Source organism: Battus philenor, unplaced genomic scaffold (assembly GCF_028537555.1).
Source record: "Battus philenor isolate CCGP_79_NKW_IND1 unplaced genomic scaffold, ilBatPhil1.0.hap1 SCAF_20, whole genome shotgun sequence".
Classification (NCBI taxonomy): domain Eukaryota; kingdom Metazoa; phylum Arthropoda; class Insecta; order Lepidoptera; family Papilionidae; genus Battus; species Battus philenor.
Genome location: NW_027181683.1, coordinates 3,364,707 through 3,383,951, shown reverse-complemented (window position 1 = coordinate 3,383,951; position 19,245 = coordinate 3,364,707). Strand labels below are relative to the sequence as shown.

Sequence of the window (19,245 nt, the reverse complement as noted above, 5' to 3'; positions counted from 1 at the left end):
GTGTTGTTGTAGAGTTTCTTCCTGCTTCTTCTCCGTAACTATAACATCTTGTGAAGCAGAGTAGAGCCAAAATTAAAATGGGTTAAAAAAATAGATAATAAGTTGACGATCAATGAGAGTTCTGTTAAAAGTTCCGATGTTGAATAAATGAATTTTATAAATTTTATCTTTGTCATAAATGTTTTATGCTGTGGTCACTTGGCGTAGCACTGCGGCATATTCACTATCTGGATATCCAGGTCAGGCTGATCCATTAAATTTTACGTCGTACTTTATCAGAAAGTATTAGCGTAATTTGCCCTTCATCAAACTCTATCAGTGCTTTATTTCAAATGCCTACGTCCTGTAACAAAATCTTAATGTCGCGATTTGACCAGAGCCTTTCAGATTAAACACACTATTTCTTGGACTAGCACACTTTGTGTTTTACGTGAAGAAGAACCAAATTTTTGTATCCCGATAACACTAGTAATTTTCATATTTTAGTAGCTGTTCAAAATTACCAAAAAACATGATGTTTTTTTTAAAAGAAATTAAGAATTCGACATTTCCTTGCGTTTCTTTGAAGGAAATTCAGATTTAGTTGTTAATATGCAACGTAATTTTCATTTTGAGGTCTGAACGTAATCATGGATGCAGTGCGCGGGCAATTCGTCCCGCCGTGAAACAGCCTGAGCGTGATTCAGCGCTCATTTGTACCTCAAGCCCCAAAACACACAGAGATTAGCGCGAAATGAAAGAAAACTTTGTCGACGTGGCGAATCAATCTAGCACTTGAACGTATTTAAAAAAAAAGTTCTATCGTTTTTATGTGGCAACCCCGTATAGATTAGGTAATATGTCATAGTGAAAACACGTCCTAAAGTAAAAGTATTGAATCTAGTTACTAATTTTGTTTTTCTGATAAATGTGATAATATTGCAAATAATAATATTAAATAAGTATGTCCGGAAATACAGTGCGTAGAACGGATGTCTAATGGGCCCTGGTTCTGTCGTCCTTATTGAAGTTTTCGGATGGATCACGCTGGATTTAAGCCGCTTTTAACAGGCCCTATTGGATATCAGTGGGTGAGACCTATGTCCAGCTGTGGACGTCCCACGGTTAAACAATGACGATGATGATAATGTTTAAGTCTTCACCTAATGCAATAAACTAAATAGGACTGGTGCATTACCTTTGGTACAATGTAACGTCTTCTGTCGACACGATATCCTATAACAGCAACCGATCGCGACAAACTTTGGCAATTTCGGGTACTCTAGAATTGGAATCCTAAAGGAGTTTCAAGCAAGCGGAGATACTGTTTTGGGGTCACAGTCACTTCTTGGAACATTTGCCTAAATGATCCAAAAGCTTGATTTCCATATAATGGTTCAGACTGAGACTTCCGAGCGAGGCTTTTAGGTTAGTTACTACAAAAAGCTCTAGATTACGAAGATGATGCTGTAAAAATCAAAAGGTAGACATTATTTATTCATGATATAAAATCTGTAGAATTAAAACTTTTATCAAGGAAAGAAAGGTACCTAAAATTATTGACATTTCAATCTTTGATTTTTGTCGAGAATTCTCAGTTGCGATGGTTGTGCTAAGTGCTGCTAAGTGTCTGATTCTGCTCAATAGTAATAAGTAGATGTTTATACATTAGGTTTTAAAGAATATTGAAGCAATTTAAATTTTAGATCTAAGGAGACGATCATGTCTCTGGACTAGCGCTATACAACCGGTGTGCCGTGGCAATCTGATGTGAGGTTGATCGGATACAAGTCTGCCGCGGTAAAAATTAATAAATTAAAATTTTACAATTTTTCATTATTATTATATACATATTTGGTATTTGAGACACAGTGACACGTCAGGTTCAGAATTTAGTTTTCGATGTGCTGCAAAATTCTAGGAAAGATTTTAGTGTGCCGTTCATGAGAAAAGGTTGCGGAGCACTGCTCTAGACGAGAGTGAATGTGGTAGCATGCATAATATTGTGTTATACAAGTTTAACTGGCAATGCATTTTTATAGATTGGAAACCAAATGCAATTCAAATGCCGGGTATTAGTTTTACGTTTCGCTCTACATTTCTTTTAGTCGGAGTAAGTTCCAGAAATTTTATGACACGAAGCGAAGGCGACAATTGGCTTTATATTAGGAGATAAAGTTTATAGCTTACTGCACTTTGATAAAAGTAATGAAATGTTACGTATTTTATTGGTAAATAGTTTATCGTGTTTTAATGCGGATATTTTTTATTGACATTATTATTTAAAGGACGAACCGCAATTACTTGTAGTTAATTTCATTGATGTGGAGTAATATTATTTTACGATTTAACACCTTGAAAGTTAATTACGTAGTACAGTGGTTATTAAAGAGTGCCTTCGGACACTGTAGTCTTGTGTCATTTACGTAAAAGCGCGTCTACCCATCCGTCCATAGAGATGTTTTCACCGTCTATTGTTCCGAGAATCGATACTGTCGTTATATAGGCCTCTTTATTTTTAGTAGCCGACTCTCTAGGGATCCGCTGCCGGCCTACTATGATGCTTCTATTCATACCAGGGTATCTATAAAAGAGATATACCTTTTTAATTTTAGGATTAGGTTGCAATTAAAATGACAACTAAATGTGAAATGGATTTTATGTTAAAAAAAAATCCCGAATTTACTACTAAAAATGGTTAGGAGCTTTTACAGCTCTAAAATTTTTCGCTGACACGTGAGCTATACATTCAACTGTTTATAGCTTTTTCTCCTTCTTTCCAGCCGTTTGGGGATCACTGTAAGGCATATGCCTCGCCTAAAGATTGTCACGATGACTTACGCTTACCGCGTCCAGCGATTTCGCGGATCTTGACTATATCTTCGGTAAACTTAGTTGAGATGCCTACCGATGCCGCGTGTATCAGCTTGTGGTCTCAATTCGAGAACCTTTCTGCTCCAACGGTCATCGGTTGCACGAGCGATGTGCTCCAGCCATCGTCACAGCTTTTGAAATTAAAAAAAAAAACATGAAATATAAACTCCGAAAAATCCTATAACGATATAAAAATCTCTTTCAAAATGATTAAGCTGGGGAATAAATTGTTCTAACTAATGAACTAAGTACGTTTGTGCGAGTGATTACAAAACCAAAAAAAGCACGACTGAACGAGGTGGCTCTTCTCAGAAATAATCGCATTTAGAACTGTCGTAGCTTTTAAGTTGAAGGATGCTATTACAGGGTAGGCCATTTTGATTTTAGTTTCAATCAAATTTAGCTAACGCTATTATATATTATATATATTATAAGCTAGGGCTATTACCTTTTCAAGCACACAACTGAGTAAAGATCCTTAGTTGAAACATATAAATTATATGAATCAAATCGATTCTGCTAATCTTTTATCGAAAGGGAGATTATGGCATGGGGGTCACCAATGCAGCTCTTAACAGCACTTAACAACGGTAACTATATTTTAACGGCGATTTTTTGTAAAGAATCCTGTGGTTATAAAAATTGCTATGGTATAGCCGTAGACTGTCCTCGGGATTCTGTATTTGTAAAATGATATGTATTTATAGTTATTATAACTTTTAAATACATAATGCGAGTGTTTATCAAGGAGATAAATGTTCTGATTAAAAACTCGAATAAATGATTTCATATTCGATAGTAGTCGAATATTTGTTTAGAACAAACAACGTCGTGTACATAATGAAATGTTATTCTATTTGCATTTGCAGCGCGTTGCCAAAGCAATCACGGATGAGAAAGAGAGTGGATTAGTAAATAAAACTACTCGCGACTATATCGCATCGTCCGCCGAACTTCTTTCTCCGAGAGTGTTCATCGACTGTATAATATTGTTTTAGTTTTTTTTTTAAGTATTTTAACGCCACTGAAACGTATCCTCTCACTTCGTGCTTCATTGGAAAGCTCACAGTCGCTCAGTGAGCCACTGTGAGCTCACCTAAAATAAATCTCTATGAATAAAGTACCTACTTTTTAAGTTTAATATTTATAATTAAGTAATTAATTGTTATGTTTATATGATACGTGTTATTTCTTTTCTATACGACTGCGATGAGTAAATAAGTTATGACAGGACGTTCTATAGGCGTAGTTTGTCGTAGTTTGTTAATGTGTAATTTAAACCAGATTTCATTTCAAGAAGGCATATCTATGGATATTTCCGGCACTTTAGCAACCGTATGGGCTACCGGACACACTAAGATTTCTGGATGTTATTGGATAACGAGATGGTGTGTGGTCCATTCATGAACGTAAGTAGTATAGCATAGCAACATAGCCCAATAGATTGGCAAGTTTGGCAACTGGCAACGAGTAGGCACATAATGCGTAAAACATATGGCTAAGGTTTTGGAGTGGAGACCACGGATTGGCAAGAGCTGCGGGAGATGTCTGGCTAAAAAGTAGATATACCATGTTGTTAAAGCTCAAAGCAAGGAAATATCCTGTCCGATCTTGTCCACCGGGATATGTCGCCTCGTCTGTTACTCCGAGTGTTTCGCAAGCGTGTGCGACACGTAACCTCGTTGTGGTGCGTAAGCCTGTAATTGAGCCCATCGTCTCGTCGCTGAATCCAGGCCTCGAAGACGGACAAGATCGCTCTAGTCGTGAGCGCACTACGCCGTTTTCGTTGTCTCACCGCTTCAAGAACTCAATCCGGCAGGGGCGAAAACTTTGGCATAATTTTTAGTAAATCCTATTTCTATTTTGTCTACCGATCGTTTTAAAATAATCAAGTAAAGTTTCTTTTCGTCAAAAACAATCATTATTATATTCTAAAATAATCCGAAATTCCATAATCACATATACTTATGGACACATTATTAGGCATATAGACAATATGCCTAATTAGGTATCCATAAAGCAAGTCGATTATTGGTTGAACATTGTCGCCATAATTAGCACCGCAATAATGACGTCATTGCGAATGTATTGCTTGTGGGTTAAACCTTTGTCAAATTGTGAATATCCTCCCGCTGAAATGATGACGATTTCTAGCATAACATGTTTAGGGTGTTTATATGAAACGGGTTACTACGTCTAATTATCAGATAAAATTTCATCGATGTTATAAAATAGCGCTTCAGGCTTACAGATAGAAACTATCTTAAGCGAAAACCACTAGATTGAAGAGCTCGAGCTGAGAGGCTTTGGACGTTCTATTAATTTATAGGCCAACTATTTGTAACGTTGTCAATTTTCGAAAACCTTGTTTTGTTTAGATTCATGCAATTTATTATTGCTAATAGATGATTAGTGAGCATTTCTCAATTTTTATGTTAAAATTTTTATCTTAAATTATGGTTTATATTTGCATCGAGTTTACATTTTAGTTTTAAGGCGGGGTCTATAAATAAACACGGAGCGTTCAATTTAATTCCTGAATTTCAAGAGAGATATGACGCAGCACTGAAAATTATTCCGTTACATCGCATTGTCACGGACTGTTTATTTTTTTTTTCATTGTCAAATGCAGTTCGCGCTTTGACATTTGCACACTTCACGGGCTTGAGATGATGAAAGCGTTGAACGCGCCTAAATCTCTTTACAGTTATTTAACTTAGGGCACTCACGGGAGACTCGGCTTAACTAGACGGTAGAAGGCACTTATTTTAGATCGGATTATCAAGACAGATGTATCTCTAACCGACTGATGGAGGAAGCTCATTTGACTTTGTAAATTATTTAGGCTGTAATCAAAGAATGCTTTAGTAAACACGAGTTCTTTTGTGATTACCACCATGTACTTGACTATCATCTTTCATGCTAATATCCTTTACTACCTGTCACGACATACTTTGAACTGCCAAAAGCCGCATGTTGCATTACAATAGAAAAAATAAATTAAAGTGCCATTTCTGAGTGACAACTATGTTTATTGGTGTAATGTAAAATAAATAAATTTATTTTATAATGCATAAATACTGATCATAGATATGTTAAACGACCATATGCAGTACACTATCATACGCAGAAAATTTCAATAGTCCTAGAAGTTTATACAAAGTGTTAAGACACATAAAAAAGATAAATGAAATGGTAAAGTCTGCCTTAAGTATGGCGTGATCAAGAGAAATATGGGATTCATTCGCATAGATATTTGAAACGTATAGAACAACACAAAATTAAAACTGAAATAATAATCAGAAATTAACTCTATTAAATCTGTACCCAATGGTAAACCACACCTATATTTATTTCTAGTTAGTTACTAAATTTATAGAACAAATTACAAAAAGAATTGTTGAGCAACATTAGCTCCTGCTAGACTTGTTGTTGAACTTCAAGCATCACTTACACAAATAAGCAAAGGAAAACTCTTCGGTAGCGACTTGAAATATAATAATGTACCAATGAATTCAGAGTAAATTTTTAGCTTTATTTACCTATAATAAAAATTGTAAATAATGATAAAACACTGTCGTGATTCGCAGCTGGGAGACGAAAGATCCGTATCAAAAAGTGGCAACCCATCTAAATATCTGCGCTTAGTAAACGCGAAAAAAAATGTTGTAAAACACTAGCGATACAAATAACAATACACAAAAAAGCAAAGCAAAAATAAACACTATGTCAAGTGTATAATGTTCCCTAGTGCTTTGTCGATAAATATTATGTGCGAACTTATTGCAAAAACCTTCCAGTCGGCTGTCGCAAGTGACAAACGGAAGACCACCGGCTCTCCCCCATTCGTCTGACGGATTAACTCTATTAACTTATTGCATACGTCGATTGAAATCGTAGATGCTTATATATGAACCATAAACTTGGGAAGAAGACAAATGTGAATTCTTTATTATGATGTATGTTTGTTAATTTAAATATTTTATAAGGTTATGCCAAAACCATGCGCCCTGATCTCAATTAGAACAATTAAATATGTATGTGTGAATAAAATAATGAAATATAAACTTCTTAGATAGTGTGAATATACACAAAGAATATCTGCAGCGGGTTGTATGAACATATATTAATTAGCTGGCTAGTCGCAGTTCAACAGAAAAGTAAATAATGTAAAGTATTTCAGATTGATCATTTTTTAAATTAATTTATAATCTTAATAACCACGAAGACGTTCTTACAAAAAAGATTTTCTATTTCGTGCAAATACTTAAATTGTGAGTCTAAGATATACAATTTTTATTTATTGATTAATTGCATCGCTACATGCTTAATTGCCGCTGGAGTCGAAAGGTTCACGAGTTGCGACCACAAGCTGGTGGATATGATGTGGGTTAAATTAGACAAACCCCTAGCAAATGAAATACACAAGGTCGTAGAAAGTCTGTGTATGCGAAAAGCGCAAGACTGTCTTGCCAGTGCGCGTCCGTCGGCTAAAAAGAAGTCTAGGAGTTTCTTGCCCGTTCTTCTATATCGTCGTAAACATTACGTGTGATAATCTAATTTGCATAGAAAAAAGTATACGACGATTTGAAATTTTTATTATTAAATGTTAGAAATAAAGTATTTTTATTTACCATTCATCGTCTGAAATGATGATTCTGATGAAAATATTTGACAGCTTTGGGACAGCCGTTACTCCGTGTATTGTACGATAAAAGAAATTGTTATTTTTGCCTGGAAATTTTTCCTTTTTTTCCGGTGACTGAAAGAGATTGTCGAAAAATATTATTTTTTATATATGTAAATGTATGAACCTAAATCTATGTAATTCTTTAAAAGATTTTAGTATGTCACCCATAAACAAATTACAAATAAATTTATTGATCAGTACTCTTCTTTTTTTTACAGATCTATACTCTACGGAATGAAAGTAAGTAGTACTTTTTTAAATTTAATTGTAAATATTATTATTATTATTATGTCAACTTTTGTCTTTAAGATATTTATGTATATATTTATTAAATAACATTAGTAAAATTTTGTACACTAACTCAATAAAAGTTTATACATACGTGTGCAGATCGGATACAATGCCGTTAAGTTTGTATAAATAAGTTCAAACGGTGTGAGGTGTAATATTTAGTTACCGCAATTTTTACAGGAAAACACAGAAGCTGTAAATAGCAGGTTTCCGAGTACGGTCCTGTTTAATCATTCTCATTGTTAATGAGTAAGTTGAGGTCAGCGAAAACCAATTTTGTAATATTTAAACGGTTCCGAGTGTTGCCGCGGGGTCTTTAATCTCCCGGATTGCGCAGTCACCGCGTTCGCTGCTTTTCTACGTTTTAATCATTCATTACGGCTCGCGGTAATCGTAGTTTACAGCCTTAATTGTGAACAAATTAATGTTTGACGAATCTCGACCTTATTGTATTTCAAAGTTAATTTTTAACCAAGCCATATTGAATTAACTGCTTTTTCAAAAACAGGTAAATAATTAATAATCATAAAAGTCTGTGTTCTTTGAGTTATAAATAACAGAAGGTGTGATATATATTAAGTAAGTTACTGTTCGATAGTGTGCAAATATGTGTTAAATATATATATATATATATATATATATATATATATATATAGATTGGTTATAGGTGTAAAACCTTACACGCGTGAACGTGTAGTTTATTTGTATTGTAATGTATGGTACACCTTATATAAAAATTAATGGTTTCAAAAATTATTAATAACGTCATGTTAATATAATATGAAGCATTTTCAAAATTCAGGTTACTATATATTAAAATTTATTATTTTTTATCTATCCCTGTACACTTGTACAGCCTGAAGTGATTGGATATTGTAGGAAAATCTTTAAAGCCTTTGTTGACAAATGTACTATACATTCACTCCTTCAAAGCTTTTACATCTAAAACAACAAAGTAAAAAGTTTTCAAAATCCTGTCAGAAGAAAAATATCATAAACTTTTTAATTATTGTTAGATACAATTTGACCCTGCGTTTTTATCGTAAAGCAAATTACTAGTAACGAGACATTTTTGAGGAAATCATCTCAATAGCAATAAAATTTATAAGAAGATCTTAGCGACAATTAGAAAGCCTTGGGTAGTACATACAACAATATATTTTCGTATTACACTTGTTAATAAAAACTCAGAAAGTGTCTGTTTTTCCTATGCCATTGTTTTCATTTCCAGACAGCATATGAGATACTCTCCTCGCGCATGCATTACATTTTTTTTTAATCCACCCACGCTCTGTTTCATTCTGACTTGTGAAACAAGGCGAGATTCCAACCGCAGTAAATAATATTATTAATTGACACGTATGTTTACGTCTGTATTTCAAAGGAAGCCTGTAGTCCACGTGTTTAATATCAAAAATATGTTTTAGCCATAGTTACACAAACTTTTGGTCTTATTTAACTTAAACATGAGTCTTGATTCATTGAGGAAATGTTTTACAAGTGTTTCAGTTATTTATTCGATCAGAGATGTCGGATGTATTGACGAACTTTACCTACCTTTACTAAAGCGTAACTAATTATTTCATAAGAAATTTATCTACAAACGAAAGTGGCAATAGCTGAGCGGATGGTGAGATTGAAGTGACAGAGGGGCATATAGCGCACTGGATAAATTTCCGATGGGGCCTTAAGTTTAAAGAGTGGTAAGAGAAACTATTTAACTAACAGATAAGCGAAAGATGTCCGTCTACAAGATGGTTATTTGTACTTATTAAGGTAGTCGAAAGACGCTGGATGCATGAATTTTAAGTAGGTCCTATTCGAAATTTATGAGAGGGGACATCTCCGCCTTCTATAGTGGACCTCCTACGGCTGAAGATGATGACAAACGAATTAAGAACGGGAGATATACTCAAACACCGTATATCCTCATGTTGCTAAAGATGATTGTTAAATAATAATTCTATATAAAAACCTCGGTATGACAAATTTTGTATTTATATAATATAGATAGATTATTTATTGTTTACGATAAATTTTCAAAAGTAAGTAAATATTTTTTTCTAAAAATATAATTTTGGTTTGAATAAAATAAAAAAATTAACGTGACATAATTTTCTTCTTAAAGAGTTTTTTTTATAAAGATTATTATAAGAGTCATTTTTATAAAGATTATTATAACTTTAGAAAATTCATTGGTATTTAATCTTGCTACTGCGATTAGCAACCATTTTTAAGGAGACTCGGGCAATGTCCTTACGTATGAGTTTTTCTTTTAATGGCATGGAAATAGTGCCCTAATGACAGGTGCTCTCAGACTAGCCAAGAGTGAGTTTCGCATGACAACGCGAACGTAAGTTTAAAATTGTGCAGTAGAACATATGCGTGGTGTTAGGACTCGTTTGCGGGAGAGTTGGGGTGCACCGCTGAAAGATCTTGTCTCTGGTGACAGGTAAATGATTCGGTAGGGTTGCTGTCCCAGTGTGTGACATGCGCTACATTTTATTTACTGATTTTATTAAGAGGACATGCATGCATATTTAAAAATAAATACTAAGGAATTCTGCGTCTCTTAACTATTTTATAATATTTATAATGTATACAGCAGCGGTAGTCGAGTTGATAGTGACTCACGATCGAACATTAATGTAGGTCGTGGATTCTATCCTCAATGAAAATACATCTTCAGAGGATTTCTGTCACTCCTTTGAAGTGTTTTGCTATGTCCACGTTAAAATAATATTAGCGTGTTTTTATAAACGCCTTCTCACGTTGTGCGTCATTGATAATTATAATTGAAATAAAACGAATTTCATTTTCATTTTTCGGTTCTGCTTATTTTCCTATCGCTTATCTTCCAACGGGTCTTATTTAAAATCAACAGGGGTTACACTTGCCCAAAATTGGTGGTTCTTTGGCTGAAATGATAATAATTATACGTATATTTATAGTACACTGTAAATTATTTAATCAATACACGTCAACTTAAGAAATGAGGTGGTTTATGTAGTGGTCGTCGAGTTTTCAACTCATAAACGCTTCATTATGGGAAGCTGATGACGCTGCTGCTATTCTGTAGAAACTTGTTTAGAGCAGTGACCATCCGATATAATTAATGCATAAAATATAAATTGTTTAAAATTGTATCTTAGATTTCGAATCCACAACCTATAATTGCAAGTCTCAATCCTCTACCATTGGCCTATCACAATTGTCTCTATGAAAAGCGGATTACTATTTCAGTTCACATTAAAATTACCGTAGCTTGAAAGTAAAGCGCGAACTTAATAATGTCTACGCACAATGTTTTGTATCTGTACAGCATCTTACAAGAACCCTTTCGATACAAGTTGCTGAAATTGGGTCATGAAAATTTTGGTATTATAGACAAAAAATCTTAGCAATATTGGAACTTCCATTTTATAAAAAGAATTAATATCACACCAACGTTGCATTTGCTTATTTTGGATATATTTTTTTATCGATACACGTATTTTGTTTGTCATTAATTTATTTATTTTAAGTGGCAACCCTTACCCGTCTAGACTAGACAATACCGCCGCAGCGTTTACCGCCATTGTTGTAAGGTCCCTCTACATTACATCGCGACATTCGTACGAGTACAAATTTAATGCAATTTATTTTGAATATATACGTGATGTGTATATGTGGGTATCAAACAGGGAATTCACATACCTTGTGCCTGTAGAGGGATAGTTATAACGTTGTCGGTGCTTTTATTCCTAAACAGGTAGGTTTGTGAACGATCTTTTTCATTTGTCTTTCTTGCCAGAGACCGTATATCAGGGGTTCGGTAAACCTCGACTTGCGTGTTTTATGTAACTGTTTATACGCTTTTATGCATAGTTTAACATTAACCTTTTAGGTCGTTCGGATGGATGGATGGATGGATGCTCCATAAAGTCACAATGGCCAAATAAAAGGCCAAGAACTTGTTCTTGGGTCGCTTGAATTGACACTCGATGGAGTCATTTGGTGCAAGGGTTGCGGTGAAGCCTAGGCTGGCGTTGTTACTTAATACGCGTTTAGCATTCCTAGCTAACGGTGCCAGAGAGGGTCGTTGTTTAATATATGGACACTTGGTTTATAAGAATTACAGTAAATGTTTGTTTTGATAGACCTATACACAAAAATGTAACTACATGGTGTCTTATGTGATAGTCATTAGAAAGTATTACATAAATAATTAGTATAGTAGTATATAATAAAATGGGAGAGGCTTATATGGTTAACTGTACTCCGTCAACTGCCTTTGGACACATGCCCGCAACGCTCGGATGACTACGGGTTATATTTGCTAGAAACGAAGTAGGCTACATTATATCGAATTACAATTATAATACAGTTCGAAATCGTTTGCTTTGGATATAAATCACAGGATCATAAAAAATTATATTTCATTCCTCAATAAAAAATTATTCCGTACACTGACAGGCGCCATTGGACCCTTACCCACCAACGAAAGGTTACACAAGTATAATAAATGACTAAAAAGTTTGCGAAATAGTTCGATAGATAAAACGCACGAAAGTAGTCTTAGACGTTCCTTACCGCAGGCTTAGAAGAGTTTCGGACATGCACTCTCGAGGACACTCTCGGCTCTCAGACACTCTTGTACCGTTGAGTCTTGAGCTCTGCACGGTCCAATGACACTGGTCCGTGCAGCACAATGCATCTTTGTCTTAAGGTTGCGGTAAGGTAATCGAGATATTATCGATATATGTAAATGAAAATGATTAAACAAATGTACAAAGCGGTAAAAAGAGGTTCGATTAATAAAATTGATTTGTTTTTATATTTTCGTTGAAACACAAGTTCTTATAGAGAGGAAAAAACAGAATTTTCAACTTCTTCCTCCAGCATACCTTTAAAGCATTTAGTATTACTTCATCGGCTTTCCTAAGGGTCCACCTTCCTGACATGTAGCTAGTATGAAGAAATATAGGTCTAGATTTTATTTGATATTTTTTGTGATGTGGTGGTGTTCTTATACTTTGTGCAATTAATATGTATGACGTATGCGACGAACAGAGAATTGACCAGTGTTATATTGGTATTTGTTGTGATTTTGCGGTCTTAACATATTGTGACGACCGTGGGTAAGGGGTAGGGAAACGCAGACTCACCAAAAATACGACTTTTAATATTCTACAGTTCAAACAACTAAACTGGATCTGCCCACAAAAAATCATTCCCTACTGCTCTCACTATTAGGAGTCTTCTTGTTTTTCACTTCTTTTCAGGATCTTTATAGACTGACTTAGAAGGGCCCCAGCATCAGCTTTTATAGTCGTGAAAAATATCGAATCGGGCATTCTAGTATGTAATAATTTTGATATTTGAAAGTTTGAAATTAATGAGTCAGACGTCAGCTGCAGTGCAAAACCTCTGCAGTCGTTACAAAACTATAATTTGTATATTCGTGCTAATGGATTTTACTAATACCAACCTCTTGGACCTTTTCTAAACATATTGTGTATGACAGTTTCCTGCCTTCGTGGCAATATTTTGTATGAAGTTGAAGTTTGGCTGTACTTATACACGACTTCTTTGTTATTTTTCACAGGATCAAAATCAAATTTCACGTGCTATTAGGCGGCAATTTAGCGTCGCGACGACTGAATTTGGAGCGCCTACCCAATTCCCCGGTCACCCGATATATAGACATCGCATTCTGTACACGTATCCAATTTGGTATAATCTTATCCGACTCGGCTGTCCTTTTATTGGAAGTCGCTGACAAATTTTAGCCGATAATTAAACGTTGCAGGCTTTAATGCTAATATACTGCGAATATTTATGTAGTCAATACCTTTCTAATACTTATTTGAGTTATATAAACGAAGATGAGTACCCCACAGGAAGTGTTTCGCAATCTGTATGGATTTTTTTTTTGCTAAATGGATTCAAGATTCTGCTCTAACCAAAGAATTGAATTTTGAAATTCTATTTAGTTAGAAAGGAATATTTTTCTACTAATTACTTTACTTAATATATTACTTTCGATTTCTATTAAAGTCTCTTTTTTATTATTCTCTATTTATATAGTCTCTATTTATTTTATTCTATTAAAGGCCTCGAGGCACTATATTTACCTCTAATTCTTGTTCCTTATATAATTTTTGTTTTGCATTTATACTTATTTTAAATTACCTGCATATTTTTATCTTAGTCCATGTGCGTGGATCTATTTTACAATTTTATTTGGTTGTTAAATCAAACTTCTATATTTATAACATAATATTTACAATACAAAGCTAACTTATTTGTATTCACTTAACTATACCATTATTTTGGGTCTCTTTTGGGCTTTTGGTACGGTCACAGCCGGCGTTGTAGTTACGCCGGGGTGTACCGCACCGTCTTTTCTAGCCATAGCATCTTACACTAATTTGTCGATGAGGGTGACGGCCTAAATGCCTCTTCGGAGAGAATCTCCGGTATCACGTCAGGGTCTAATCTCCTGCCCATGGAAGTACGTCTTTGCTTCTGTGTTTCAGTACCTTCAGACCCTAGTATCTCAACGTAATTCCGTCAAGCTGATCCATATTACTCACCAGCGAGAACTTAAGTATCTAATCTTAAGTCAAATCTTCATTAGTTACAGCACCATTAAGTCAAATTGATCTTAAATAATTAAGCTTAATTGTGCCTATAGTCTGTAGTGCCAGACGTTAAGGCATAAATTTAAATATCTCATCACGTGTCTAATTAACTGTCTTCAGTTCTGCCTTTGACATTGAATTCTATTCGTGGCACCACACGTAAATATCAACTTATGTTGAATGTTTCGTAACGATAAAAGTACGTCTTTATAAAGGAAGCTGTTCATTCTCCTTTACGGTCTTTGTTTGTACATCTTAGTCATGTAATTTTTAACATCTTTTTCTAATTCTGGTTCATTATATTTATTTTATACGTTTGGTAGAAAGATATTCGCTTAGCCCATATAAATTTCTTGGCATTGGAATAAATCAACCCGACAGCATCCACAGTCGGGTATACATGGTGGCGTAAGATGTCATTTTTTAACAAAGGTGATTTAAATTAGTTTAGTTAGACGAACATTTGTTGAATGTTTTAAAATAATTTGTGGCTTTAAAAAGGATTTATTGAAGCATTGAATCCTCCTTGGGATGCCATGTCGCACTGCGGTATGCAGGTGAACTTTAAAGAAAGTCGTGGGGAGAGGTAATGCAGGCGGAGGTATATGCACACCACGTTAAGTACCTTCCACCCACCACTTCTTTTCCTAGCGCTTACGCTTTTCAAAGTAGCAATGATGTTATCTGGTAATGGCAACCGACTAAGTCGAGGTTCAGCCCTCTCAGGCTTTCGTGGGCCTCGTCATTCCATGGAGCGTCCGCCTAAGCGAGCTTCGCAGTCGCCTAATTACGTTATTTATTGTTTCTGAGCCAATAATTTTTTATTACAGTAAACCATACACCATTCACCTCTCACCTTTTGAAGCTTTTACATCTATAACCCAATAACCTCTATCATTAACATCTCCGAGTAGAATTTCAAAACCAGCGCACAGATTTTACTTCCTGCGCAGTGCGCTGATAACTTGATTAAGTGGAATTCAGTGTAATCTAAGTAGTGTGATATTAATGCGGTTATTCCGCCGCCACGCGAGCCCCGGAGCTGGCATCTGGATGACGTGTTTATTTCCTCGTATGCCCATAATTTACGATGCCACTGGCGCCGGCAAACGCTCTGCGCGAAATTGGAGGCTAACATTTTGATTTTGGCTTTTGATATACGACAGTGCCTGTAGCATACAAACTGTGATTAATTGTTATGCTCTATTAATATTAAATTAATGCCATAAATGCTGTGGTTTTTATGTTTTTTCTTTTCAAATATCGTGCAAGTATTGTAATATAACGAATGAAAAACGAAAAAAAAATTATTTTATACACTTATTTTATTGGATTCACAACTTACATTTTAAACCTAAAACTATTATATTGGTGACTACTACGTGATGCTAGTGACTTCAGCGTGATAACGGTGATCGACACGGGACGGTTTAACATCCATGGGCCGTATTTTATATATTTTATCTTACTCCTAAAAATACAATTGAGAAATTAAATTCTATGTTATTCCTAAAGATTTAAATACAACACGTATTGTAAAGCTTGAGTTTCTGATATAAACGATAGTGAAACATTCAGAATATAAAAATTCTAATAAAACTTTTTAAGTTTTTATACGTTCCATTGTTTATTATATGTACCATTCTAGGTGCAATGATGACCTTAATAATAACGAAGGCATTCTCTACCGGTAAACTTTTGGGCGGTAAATAAATTGTTGAATATGAAATAAATAAAAATTAAGTAAGATGAGATACCATTAAAGCTTGACATAAATTTATGTTATTAGCAAAGAAACTAGAGATGGGATGTCTAAAGTAATTTGGCTATAATATGGAAGGGTGTTCATGGCCAAAATAGTTTCAGAAACCATTATTTAGACTAGACAGTTGTTTGGTAAAGCGATATCGATAAGTTAGTGTACGTGTGTGACTTAAAGACTAGTAAAAAAAACTTATATACATACGCCACAAAGGTAAACGCGTTATCCCTCTTTTTAATTTCTTCCATCTAATATTGTATTCAATTTTTTTTAATTTAAAATCTTTAATGATCATTAAGCGTTTTTTTTCTACCTTAAACCTAGATTTTAAGTTTAAAGTTTTCGCGATTTTGCTTCAGAGAATTTATTTCCAGAATTATATCGTAATAGTGGTTTACAAACGGTAAACCAGCTTCATTAAACTATTTTCGTAAAAGACGCTTACTACTTTTTTCCTGGAAAACATTAATGGTGAAATAAACTGGTATTTTATTTTATTTTACATTAGAAAAAATCTAAAATAAAAATCACAAGGTAGATCACGTGTAGATACCGAATTTGACAGTAACAGAACAAACCTGTAATAGCATACACATAATAGCATACGAACTCATTCGATGGAGGCGTCGAAAGACACCGGCTTTTGATGTAAGTAACACTAGCTTAGAAGCCAGTTTCACAAACTTTGTACCGTACAGTTAATTTAACACAGACGCTAATGTATGATATTATGTATATGCCCACATAATGTGAATTGTTAAAACCCTTAATTAATTCGTAATGTTTTTGGTTATGTAAAAATATATTCTAAACTTTGTTAAGGTGAGCTATAAAACCATAAACTCAATAATAAATAACAGACACATGCGTAGGCCAGTATTTCTAGTTTTGCGAAACCATTGTCAAACAAGTTACAAAAATCAATAAATGAAGTTGATATTGAGCAACAGAAACAACAAAACGAAGAAATCAATTATTTTTAATGACAATAAATTAGAATATAAAACCCAAAAATCTGCGATAAATTAGAAGATAAGTATACTATGATAATGTAAATAGTATGGAAAAATAAAAAATGAATATAATTTTTTTGTCAAAACTAAGAAATGAGGGAAAATGATAAGGCGATGAACGAATGGAAATCAAAATGTAAGAAAAAGACAGATCGAATTGTGGTATGAAAGAATAGAACGATAGACTATATGAATAATGACAGTTCAGAATGAAAATTTAAAAAAAAAATGAAAAATTAATGAAGATTAAAAACAACCCTGTCCCAAATCAGATAGGGGTGGAAGCAGAGGTCCTCAATAGCGGAGGCTTTAAAAAAAAGGTGAGCACTAAATGCAAATGTAAATATCGCTTTTTCATTTACGTTTGAAGCAAAAGGAGTCTTCGTTAAATAAAATGCAAATGAATTACATAATTTATTTAATTAGTCAATAGTTCTTCAGTTTCAATGAAAAATTCCCAACCACCCATAATTAGCAAATTTATCTTTACTTATTAAAGATCCAATTAAACGAAAGTAGTAATTAATTGCGAACGTCTGAACTAAGATTTGAATGCAAATTGTATGCACTTTGATCCCGTACGCTCGACAAAAGTAGCTCTTATGTCATTAATGTTAAAGGCTACACGTTTAATGAACACGTGTATTATGAAACGGCCTTTTCATGTTCACACCATTACTGGTTTATATAATTTTATGTAGATTTAATTAAATAGTTTTTTTTAATTATGATGTAAATGGACATAAATACTAAGAGAAATTGTCTCTATATCCAACTAAACAAAGAATCTAAACGCAAATGTATTTAAAAGAAATAAAATTGTAGGATTGGATGTTCAGAAATTTGAGTGGTGACAATCGTGGTACAAGCAAGCAGTATTCTGCAAATGCCATTGATTTAAAGCTAAGATTGTGTTGTCGATAGAAAAATAGTGATTTTGTTTTCATATATGCAAATATATGAATATATATATATATATATATATTATAATTTAAATTACATATACATACATACATATTTATGTATATACAGGTTCGTATGCCTTCCTATTTCTTTCGATGTTGAAGAGTTCCATCCTCCTACAATACAAACAGACTATATGAGTTATGCGTTTGCAGAATTCTCTTTTATTTAGAAATGTATTATTTTTATTGAATATTGCTCGAAACAAGAAGTCTCTATAATGTCGAAGGTGGAGCGCGAGAAAGAAAAAGTTGCTCGAGAATAAAAAAAAAGAAGAGAAAGCGGTTACCTACGCGAGAATTTTATAGTTCGATTCTTGACGAAGTAAAAGTACATAAACCAGATTCAGTGCTATATAAATAGTGTTTAATGGATTCAGGCGTTACATTGCGGAAGTCCATCCTAAATAAGAAAGGACCAATATCTAGCCACCTGCGCACATGCAGTGGTTGTCGTGCATGAAAGTGCACCGCCCGCCAGCCCGCTCGTAAATGCGCATGCGACAGACAATGCAAACTACACAACCGCCACCGTAAATTCACTCAACACGTGTTTCACCCCTCCACGGGGCATCTTCAGGAGTTGTTACACAGATTAGTGCTAAACACCGAGTGACAGCAGGCAGGCAGTTGGTGACTGGGGCTTTTAGGTTTTAGAGTATAAACCACGGACCAGCTAGAGCAGCGTAGTACTTCCGCACACAAGGCGCACATACCACATACACAGATTAGTGCTAAACACCGAGTGACAGCAGGCAGGCAGTTGGTGACTGGGGCTTTTAGGTTTTAGAGTATAAACCACGGACCAGCTAGAGCAGCGTAGTACTTCCGCACACAAGGCGCACATACCACATACACAGATTAGTGCTAAACACCGAGTGACAGCAGGCAGGCAGTTGGTGACTGGGGCTTTTAGGTTTTAGAGTATAAACCACGGACCAGCTAGAGCAGCGTAGTACTTCCGCACACAAGGCGCACATACCACATACACAGATTAGTGCTAAACACCGAGTGACAGCAGGCAGGCAGTTGGTGACTGGGGCTTTTA

At 34.6% G+C, this 19,245-nt stretch overlaps 1 protein-coding gene across 1 annotated transcript in view; it reads left to right on the top strand.

Moving 5' to 3' along the window:
* Positions 1 to 19,245, top strand: part of LOC137923121 (ankyrin repeat domain-containing protein 50) — a 121,697-nt gene that overhangs the window by 36,212 nt on the left and 66,240 nt on the right. Inside the window, exon 2 of the mRNA XM_068766284.1 lies at positions 7,762 to 7,783. The gene's annotated coding sequence lies outside the window, so the exon portion shown is untranslated. The remainder of the gene's footprint in view (positions 1 to 7,761; positions 7,784 to 19,245) is intronic.